Source organism: Amblyomma maculatum, unplaced genomic scaffold (assembly GCF_055883805.1).
Source record: "Amblyomma maculatum isolate TAMU_Amacu unplaced genomic scaffold, ASM5588380v1 scaffold_43, whole genome shotgun sequence".
NCBI classification, from domain to species: domain Eukaryota; kingdom Metazoa; phylum Arthropoda; class Arachnida; order Ixodida; family Ixodidae; genus Amblyomma; species Amblyomma maculatum.
This window is the reverse complement of record NW_028146768.1, coordinates 284,387-295,312: the sequence shown is the minus strand read 5'-3', so window position 1 is coordinate 295,312 and position 10,926 is coordinate 284,387. Positions and strand designations below refer to the sequence as shown.

Here is a 10,926-nt window from a genome sequence, read left to right as displayed (position 1 = left end):
TGCTTGTGTATTTATGTTGTCTGTATACTAACCTTGAGAGTGTTCACCAGCGCCACCCTCAGCCATAGCGGCGGACGTAGAACGTCCTTTGTTACCGCCAGCGTCACGTAGAACGTGATCAAGAGCGAGGGCGAAAGCTGTGCTAGAACCCTCTTACGCTACCTATGGCTTCAAGACTGCCAGAACCGAGACCTCCGTAAGCAACAAGCAGATCAATTAAAGGGAAATGAGGGTGCTCGTTATAATACATGAAAGAAAGAAGCCAACAGTCGGCGAGGCCAAGGAAAGCATTGGGGATGGTACTATTATGTCTTTTGTTTTTTAATGTTTGCTTAGATAATCACAGATATTAGTAATGTAATCGGTTTAGGGGAACGATAATTAAACACAAAGTAGGAGAAAAAACAACGTGCCGATGGTGGGATCCGAACCCACGACCTCCGAATATCGCGTCCGGTGCTCTTCCAACTGATCTACATCGGCCGCTGTTCCCCCTGCTACTTGCTTGGGTATTTATGTTGTCTGTATACTAACCTTGAGAGTGTTCACCAGCGCCACCCTCAGCCATAGCGGCGGACGTAGAACGTCCTTTGTTACCGCCAGCGTCACGTAGAACGTGATCAAGAGCGAGGGCGAAAGCTGTGCTAGAACCCTCTTACGCTACCTATGGCTTCAAGACTGCCAGAACCGAGACCCCCGTAAGCTACAAGCAGATCAATTAAAGGGAAATGAGGGTGCTCGTTATAATACATGAAAGAAAGAAGCCAACAGTCGGCGAGGCCAAGGAAAGCGTTGGGGATGGTACTTTTATGTCTTTTTTTTAATGTTTGCTTAGATAATTACAGAAATTAGTAATGTAATCGGTTTAGGGGAAAGATAATTAAACACAGAGTAGAAGAAAAAACAACGTGCCGATGGTGGGAGCCGAACCCAACACCTCCGAATATCGCGTCCGGTGCTCTTCCAACTGAGCTACATCGGCCGCTGTTCCCCCTGCTACTTGCTTGGGTATTTATGTTGTCTGTATACTAACCTTGAGAGTGTTCACCAGCGCCACCCTCAGCCATAGCGGCGGACGTAGAACGTCCTTTGTTACCGCCAGCGTCACGTAGAACGTGATCAAGAGCGAGGGCGAAAGCTGTGCTAGAACCCTCTTACGCTACCTATGGCTTCAAGACTGCCAGAACCGAGACCCCCGTAAGCTACAAGCAGATCAATTAAAGGGAAATGAGGGTGCTCGTTATAATACATGAAAGAAAGAAGCCAACAGTCGGCGAGGCCAAGGAAAGCGTTGGGGATGGTACTTTTATGTCTTTTTTTTAATGTTTGCTTGGATAATCACAGAAATTAGTAATGTAATCGGTTTAGGGGAAAGATAATTAAACACAAAGTAGAAGAAAAAACAACGTGCCGATGGTGGGATCCGAACCCACGACCTCCGAATATCGCGTCCGGTGCTCTTCCAACTGAGCTACATCGGCCGCTGTCCCCCTGCTACTTGCTTGGGTATTTATGTTGTCTGTATACTAACCTGGAGAGTGTTCACCAGCGCCACCCTCAGCCATAGCGGCGGACGTAGAACGTCCTTTGTTACCGCCAGCGTCACGTAGAACGTGATCAAGAGCGAGGGCGAAAGCTGTGCTAGAACCCTCTTACGCTACCTATGGCTTCAAGACTGCCAGAACCGAGACCCCCGTAAGCTACAAGCAGATCAATTAAAGGGAAATGAGGGTGCTCGTTATAATACATGAAAGAAAGAAGCGAACAGTCGGCGAGGCCAAGGAAAGCGTTGGGGATGGTACTTTTATGTCTTTTTGTTTTTTTTTTTTAATGTTTGCTTGGATAATCACAGAAATTAGTAATGTAATCGGTTTAGGGGAAAGATAATTAAACACAAAGTAGAAGAAAAAACAACGTGCCGATGGTGGAATCCGAACCCACGACCTCCGAATATCGCGTCCGGTGCTCTTCCAACTGAGCTACATCGGCCGCTGTTCCCCCTGCTACTTGCTTGTGTATTTATGTTGTCTGTATACTAACCTTGAGAGTGTTCACCAGCGGAACCCTCAGCCATAGCGGCGGACGTAGAACGTCCTTTGTTAACGCCAGCGTCACGTAGAACGTGATCAAGAGCGAGGGCGAAAGCTGTGCTAGAACCCTCTTACGCTACCTATGGCTTCAAGACTGCCAGAACCGAGACCCCCGTAAGCAACAAGCAGATCAATTAAAGGGAAATGAGGGTGCTCGTTATAATACATGAAAGAAAGAAGCCAACAGTCGGCGAGGCCAAGGAAAGCGTTGGGGATGGTACTTTTATGTCTTTTTTTTTTAATGTTTGCTTAGATAATTACAGAAATTAGTAATGTAATCGGTTTAGGGGAAAGATAATTAAACACAGAGTAGAAGAAAAAACAACGTGCCGATGGTGGGATCCGAACCCAACACCTCCGAATATCGCGTCCGGTGCTCTTCCAACTGATCTACATCGGCCGCTGTTCCCCCTGCTACTTGCTTGGGTATTTATGTTGTCTGTATACTAACCTTGAGAGTGTTCACCAGCGCCACCCTCAGCCATAGCGGCGGACGTAGAACGTCCTTTGTTACCGCCAGCGTCACGTAGAACGTGATCAAGAGCGAGGGCGAAAGCTGTGCTAGAACCCTCTTACGCTACCTATGGCTTCAAGACTGCCAGAACCGAGACCCCCGTAAGCTACAAGCAGATCAATTAAAGGGAAATGAGGGTGCTCGTTATAATACATGAAAGAAAGAAGCCAACAGTCGGCGAGGCCAAGGAAAGCGTTGGGGATGGTACTTTTATGTCTTTTTTTTAATGTTTGCTTAGATAATCACAGAAATTAGTAATGTAATCGGTTTAGGGGAAAGATAATTAAACACAAAGTAGAAGAAAAAACAACGTGCCGATGGTGGGATCCGAACCCAACACCTCCGAATATCGCGTCCGGTGCTCTTCCAACTGAGCTACATCGGCCGCTGTCCCCCTGCTACTTGCTTGGGTATTTATGTTGTCTGTATACTAACCTTGAGAGTGTTCACCAGCGCCACCCTCAGCCATAGCGGCGGACGTAGAACGTCCTTTGTTACCGCCAGCGTCACGTAGAACGTGATCAAGAGCGAGGGCGAAAGCTGTGCTAGAACCCTCTTACGCTACCTATGGCTTCAAGACTGCCAGAACCGAGACCCCCGTAAGCTACAAGCAGATCAATTAAAGGGAAATGAGGGTGCTCGTTATAATACATGAAAGAAAGAAGCCAACAGTCGGCGAGGCCAAGGAAAGCGTTGGGGATGGTACTTTTATGTCTTTTTTTTTAATGTTTGCTTAGATAATCACAGAAATTAGTAATGTAATCGGTTTAGGGGAACGATAATTAAACACAAAGTAGAAGAAAAACCAACGTGCCGATGGTGGGATCCGAACCCATGACCTCCGAATATCGCGTCCGGTGCTCTTCCAACTGAGCTACATCGGCCGCTGTTCCCCCTGCTACTTGCTTTTGTATTTATGTTGTCTGTATACTAACCTTGAGAGTGTTCACCAGCGCCACCCTCAGCCATAGCGGCGGACGTAGAACGTCCTTTGTTACCGCCAGCGTCACGTAGAACGTGATCAAGAGCGAGGGCGAAAGCTGTGCTAGAACCTTCTTACGCTACCTATGGCTTCAAGACCGCCAGAACCGAGACCCCCGTAAGCTACAAGCAGATCAATTAAAGGGAAATGAGGGTGCTCGTTATAATGCATGAAAGAAAGAAGCGAACAGTCGGCGAGGCCAAGGAAAGCGTTGGGGATGGTACTTTTATGTCTTTTTGTTTTTTTTTTAATGTTTGCTTGGATAATCACAGAAATTAGTAATGTAATCGGTTTAGGGGAAAGATAATTAAACACAAAGTAGAAGAAAAAACAACGTGCCGATGGTGGAATCCGAACCCACGACCTCCGAATATCGCGTCCGGTGCTCTTCCAACTGAGCTACATCGGCCGCTGTTCCCCCTGCTACTTGCTTGTGTATTTATGTTGTCTGTATACTAACCTTGAGAGTGTTCACCAGCGCCACCCTCAGCCATAGCGGCGGACGTAGAACGTCCTTTGTTAACGCCAGCGTCACGTAGAACGTGATCAAGAGCGAGGGCGAAAGCTGTGCTAGAACCCTCTTACGCTACCTATGGCTTCAAGACTGCCAGAACCGAGACCTCCGTAAGCAACAAGCAGATCAATTAAAGGGAAATGAGGGTGCTCGTTATAATACATGAAAGAAAGAAGCCAACAGTCGGCGAGGCCAAGGAAAGCATTGGGGATGGTACTTTTATGTCTTTTGTTTTTTAATGTTTGCTTAGATAATCACAGAAATTAGTAATGTAATCGGTTTAGGGGAACGATAATTAAACACAAAGTAGAAGAAAAAACAACGTGCCGATGGTGGGATCCGAACCCACGACCTCCGAATATCGCGTCCGGTGCTCTTCCAACTGATCTACATCGGCCGCTGTTCCCCCTGCTACTTGCTTGGGTATTTATGTTGTCTGTATACTAACCTTGATAGTGTTCACCAGCGCCGCCCTCAGCCATAACGGCGGACGTAGAACGTCCTTTGTTACCGCCAGCGTCACGTAGAACGTGATCAAGAGCGAGGGCGAAAGCTGTGCTAGAACCCTCTTACGCTACCTATGGCTTCAAGACTGCCAGAACCGAGACCCCCGTAAGCTACAAGCAGATCAATTAAAGGGAAATGAGGGTGCTCGTTATAATACATGAAAGAAAGAAGCCAACAGTCGGCGAGGCCAAGGAAAGCGTTGGGGATGGTACTTTTATGTCTTTTTTTTTAATGTTTGCTTAGATAATTACAGAAATTAGTAATGTAATCGGTTTAGGGGAAAGATAATTAAACACAGAGTAGAAGAAAAACAACGTGCCGATGGTGGGATCCGAACCCAACACCTCCGAATATCGCGTCCGGTGCTCTTCCAACTGATCTACATCGGCCGCTGTTCCCCCTGCTACTTGCTTGGGTATTTATGTTGTCTGTATACTAACCTTGAGAGTGTTCACCAGCGCCACCCTCAGCCATAGCGGCGGACGTAGAACGTCCTTTGTTACCGCCAGCGTCACGTAGAACGTGATCAAGAGCGAGGGCGAAAGCTGTGCTAGAACCCTCTTACGCTACCTATGGCTTCAAGACTGCCAGAACCGAGACCCCCGTAAGCTACAAGCAGATCAATTAAAGGGAAATGAGGGTACTCGTTATAATACATGAAAGAAAGAAGCCAACAGTCGGCGAGGCCAAGGAAAGCGTTGGGGATGGTACTTTTATGTCTTTTTGTTTTTTTTAATGTTTGCTTGGATAATCACAGAAATTAGTAATGTAATCGGTTTAGGGGAAAGATAATTAAACACAAAGTAGAAGAAAAAACAACGTGCCGATGGTGGAATCCGAACCCACGACCTCCGAATATCGCGTCCGGTGCTCTTCCAACTGAGCTACATCGGCCGCTGTTCCCCCTGCTACTTGCTTGTGTATTTATGTTGTCTGTATACTAACCTTGAGAGTGTTCACCAGCGCCACCCTCAGCCATAGCGGCGGACGTAGAACGTCCTTTGTTACCGCCAGCGTCACATAGAACGTGATCAAGAGCGAGGGCGAAAGCTGTGCTAGAACCCTCTTACGCTACCTATGGCTTCAAGACTGCCAGAACCGAGACCTCCGTAAGCAACAAGCAGATCAATTAAAGGGAAATGAGGGTGCTCGTTATAATACATGAAAGAAAGAAGCCAACAGTCGGCGAGGCCAAGGAAAGCATTGGGGATGGTACTTTTATGTCTTTTGTTTTTTAATGTTTGCTTAGATAATCACAGAAATTAGTAATGTAATCGGTTTAGGGGAACGATAATTAAACACAAAGTAGAAGAAAAAACAACGTGCCGATGGTGGGATCCGAACCCACAACCTCCGAATATCGCGTCCGGTGCTCTTCCAACTGATCTACATCGGCCGCTGTTCCCCCTGCTACTTGCTTGGGTATTTATGTTGTCTGTATACTAAGCTTGAGAGTGTTCACCAGCGCCGCCCTCAGCCATAGCGGTGGACGTAGAATGTCCTTTGTTACCGCCAGCGTCACGTAGAACGTGATCAAGAGCGAGGGCGAAAGCTGTGCTAGAACCCTCTTACGCTACCTATGGCTTCAAGACTGCCAGAACCGAGACCCCCGTAAGCTACAAGCAGATCAATTAAAGGGAAATGAGGGTGCTCGTTATAATACATGAAAGAAAGAAGCCAACAGTCGGCGAGGCCAAGGAAAGCGTTGGGGATGGTACTTTTATGTCTTTTTTTTTAATGTTTGCTTAGATAATTACAGAAATTAGTAATGTAATCGGTTTAGGGGAAAGATAATTAAACACAGAGTAGAAGAAAAAACAACGTGCCGATGGTGGGATCCGAACCCAACACCTCCGAATATCGCGTCCGGTGCTCTTCCAACTGAGCTACATCGGCCGCTGTTCCCCCTGCTACTTGCTTGGGTATTTATGTTGTCTGTATACTAACCTTGAGAGTGTTCACCAGCGCCACCCTCAGCCATAGCGGCGGATGTAGAACGTCCTTTGTTACCGCCAGCGTCACGTAGAACGTGATCAAGAGCGAGGGCGAAAGCTGTGCTAGAACCCTCTTACGCTACCTACGGCTTCAAGACTGCCAGAACCGAGACCCCCGTAAGCTACAAGCAGATCAATTAAAGGGAAATGAGGGTGCTCGTTATAATACATGAAAGAAAGAAGCCAACAGTCGGCGAGGCCAAGGAAAGCGTTGGGGATGGTACTTTTATGTCTTTTTTTTAATGTTTGCTTAGATAATCACAGAAATTAGTAATGTAATCGGTTTAGGGGAAAGATAATTAAACACAAAGTAGAAGAAAAAACAACGTGCCGATGGTGGGATCCGAACCCAACACCTCCGAATATCGCGTCCGGTGCTCTTCCAACTGAGCTACATCGGCCGCTGTCCCCCTGCTACTTGCTTGGGTATTTATGTTGTCTGTATACTAACCTTGAGAGTGTTCACCAGCGCCACCCTCAGCCATAGCGGCGGACGTAGAACGTCCTTTGTTACCGCCAGCGTCACGTAGAACGTGATCAAGAGCGAGGGCGAAAGCTGTGCTAGAACCCTCTTACGCTACCTATGGCTTCAAGACTGCCAGAACCGAGACCCCCGTAAGCTACAAGCAGATCAATTAAAGGGAAATGAGGGTGCTCGTTATAATAAATGAAAGAAAGAAGCCAACAGTCGGCGAGGCCAAGGAAAGCGTTGGGGATGGTACTTTTATGTCTTTTTTTTAATGTTTGCTTAGATAATCACAGAAATTAGTAATGTAATCGGTTTAGGGGAACGATAATTAAACACAAAGTAGAAGAAAAACCAACGTGCCGATGGTGGGATCCGAACCCATGACCTCCGAATATCGCGTCCGGTGCTCTTCCAACTGAGCTACATCGGCCGCTGTTCCCCCTGCTACTTGCTTTTGTATTTATGTTTTCTGTATACTAACCTTGAGAGTGTTCACCAGCGCCACCCTCAGCCATAGCGGCGGACGTAGAACGTCCTTTGTTACCGCCAGCGTCACGTAGAACGTGATCAAGAGCGAGGGCGAAAGCTGTGCTAGAACCTTCTTACGCTACCTATGGCTTCAAGACCGCCAGAACCGAGACCCCCGTAAGCTACAAGCAGATCAATTAAAGGGAAATGAGGGTGCTCGTTATAATACATGAAAGAAAGAAGCCAACAGTCGGCGAGGCCAAGGAAAGCGTTGGGGATGGTACTTTTATGTCTTTTTGTTTTTTTTTAATGTTTGCTTGGATAATCACAGAAATTAGTAATGTAATCGGTTTAGGGGAAAGATAATTAAACACAAAGTAGAAGAAAAAACAACGTGCCGATGGTGGAATCCAAACCCACGACCTCCGAATATCGCGTCCGGTGCTCTTCCAACTGAGCTACATCGACCGCTGTTCCCCCTGCTACTTGCTTGGGTATTTATGTTGTCTGTATACTAACCTTGAGAGTGTTCACCAGCGCCACCCTCAGCCATAGCGGCGGACGTAGAACGTCCTTTGTTACCGCCAGCGTCACGTAGAACGTGATCAAGAGCGAGGGCGAAAGCTGTGCTAGAACCCTCTTACGCTACCTATGGCTTCAAGACTGCCAGAACCGAGACCTCCGTAAGCTACAAGCAGATCAATTAAAGGGAAATGAGGGTGCTCGTTATAATACATGAAAGAAAGAAGCTAACAGTCGGCGAGGCCAAGGAAAGCATTGGGGATGGTACTTTTATGTCTTTTTTTTTAATGTTTGCTTAGATAATCACAGAAATTAGTAATGTAATCGGTTTAGGGGAACGATAATTAAACACAAAGTAGAAGAAAAAACAACGTGCCGATGGTGGGATCCTAACCCACGACCTCCGAATATCGCGTCCGGTGCTCTTCCAACTGAGCTACATCGGCCGCTGTTCCCCCTGCTACTTGCTTGGGTATTTATGTTGTCTGTATACTAACCTTGAGAGTGTTCACCAGCGCCACCCTCAGCCATAGCGGCGGACGTAGAACGTCCTTTGTTACCGCCAGCGTCACGTAGAACGTGATCAAGAGCGAGGGCGAAAGCTGTGCTAGAACCCTCTTACGCTACCTATGGCTTCAAGACTGCCAGAACCGAGACCCCCGTAAGCTACAAGCAGATCAATTAAAGGGAAATGAGGGTGCTCGTTATAATACATGAAAGAAAGAAGCCAACAGTCGGCGAGGCCAAGGAAAGCGTTGGGGATGGTACTTTTATGTCTTTTTTTTAATGTTTGCTTGGATAATCACAGAAATTAGTAATGTAATCGGTTTAGGGGAAAGATAAATAAACACAAAGTAGAAGAAAAAACAACGTGCCGATGGTGGGATCCGAACCCACGACCTCCGAATATCACGTCCGGTGCTCTTCCAACTGAGCTACATCGGCCGCTGTCCCCCTGCTACTTGCTTGGGTATTTATGTTGTCTGTATACTAACCTTGAGAGTGTTCACCAGCGCCACCCTCAGCCATAGCGGCGGACGTAGAACGTCCTTTGTTACCGCCAGCGTCACGTAGAACGTGATCAAGAGCGAGGGCGAAAGCTGTGCTAGAACCCTCTTACGCTACCTATGGCTTCAAGACTGCCAGAACCGAGACCCCCGTAAGCTACAAGCAGATCAATTAAAGGGAAATGAGGGTGCTCGTTATAATACATGAAAGAAAGAAGCCAACAGTCGGCGAGGCCAAGGAAAGCGTTGGGGATGGTACTTTTATGTCTTTTTGTTTTTTTTTAATGTTTGCTTGGATAATCACAGAAATTAGTAATGTAATCGGTTTAGGGGAAAGATAATTAAACACCAAGTAGAAGAAAAAACAACGTGCCGATGGTGGAATCCGAACCCACGACCTCCGAATATCGCGTCCGGTGCTCTTCCAACTGAGCTACATCGGCCGCTGTTCCCCCTGCTACTTGCTTGTGTATTTATGTTGTCTGTATACTAACCTTGAGAGTGTTCACCAGCGCCACCCTCAGCCATAGCGGCGGACGTAGAACGTCCTTTGTTAACGCCAGCGTCACGTAGAACGTGATCAAGAGCGAGGGCGAAAGCTGTGCTAGAACCCTCTTACGCTACCTATGGCTTCAAGACTGCCAGAACCGAGACCTCCGTAAGCAACAAGCAGATCAATTAAAGGGAAATGAGGGTGCTCGTTATAATACATGAAAGAAAGAAGCCAACAGTCGGCGAGGCCAAGGAAAGCATTGGGGATGGTACTTTTATGTCTTTTGTTTTTTAATGTTTGCTTAGATAATCACAGAAATTAGTAATGTAATCGGTTTAGGGGAACGATAATTAAACACAAAGTAGAAGAAAAAACAACGTGCCGATGGTGGGATCCGAACCCACGACCTCCGAATATCGCGTCCGGTGCTCTTCCAACTGATCTACATCGGCCGCTGTTCCCCCTGCTACTTGCTTGGGTATTTATGTTGTCTGTATACTAACCTTGAGAGTGTTCACCAGCGCCGCCCTCAGCCATAGCGGCGGACGTAGAACGTCCTTTGTTACCGCCAGCGTCACGTAGAACGTGATCAAGAGCGAGGGCGAAAGCTGTGCTAGAACCCTATTACGCTACCTATGGCTTCAAGACTGCCAGAACCGAGACCCCCGTAAGCTACAAGCAGATCAATTAAAGGGAAATGAGGGTGCTCGTTATAATACATGAAAGAAAGAAGCCAACAGTCGGCGAGGCCAAGGAAAGCGTTGGGGATGGTACTTTTATGTCTTTTTTTTTAATGTTTGCTTAGATAATTACAGAAATTAGTAATGTAATCGGTTTAGGGGAAAGATAATTAAACACAGAGTAGAAGAAAAAACAACGTGCCGATGGTGGGATCCGAACCCAACACCTCCGAATATCGCGTCCGGTGCTCTTCCAACTGATCTACATCGGCCGCTGTTCCCCCTGCTACTTGCTTGGGTATTTATGTTGTCTGTATACTAACCTTGAGAGTGTTCACCAGCGCCACCCTCAGCCATAGCGGCGGACGTAGAACGTCCTTTGTTACCGCCAGCGTCACGTAGAACGTGATCAAGAGCGAGGGCGAAAGCTGTGCTAGAACCCTCTTACGCTACCTATGGCTTCAAGACTGCCAGAACCGAGACCCCCGTAAGCTACAAGCAGATCAATTAAAGGGAAATGAGGGTGCTCGTTATAATACATGAAAGAAAGAAGCCAACAGTCGGCGAGGCCAAGGAAAGCGTTGGGGATGGTACTTTTATGTCTTTTTTTTTAATGTTTGCTTGGATAATCACAAAAATTAGTAATGTAATCGGTTTAGGGGAAAGATAATTAAACACAAAGTAGA

At 46.9% G+C, this 10,926-nt stretch overlaps 1 non-coding gene across 1 annotated transcript; it reads right to left on the bottom strand.

Moving 5' to 3' along the window:
• Positions 1–8,932: 8,932 nt before the first annotated feature.
• On the bottom strand, positions 8,933–9,005 carry TRNAS-UGA (transfer RNA serine (anticodon UGA)). Its single transcript has one exon. It is a non-coding gene; the product is annotated as a tRNA-Ser (tRNA).
• Between the last annotated feature and the right edge of the window lie 1,921 nt (positions 9,006–10,926).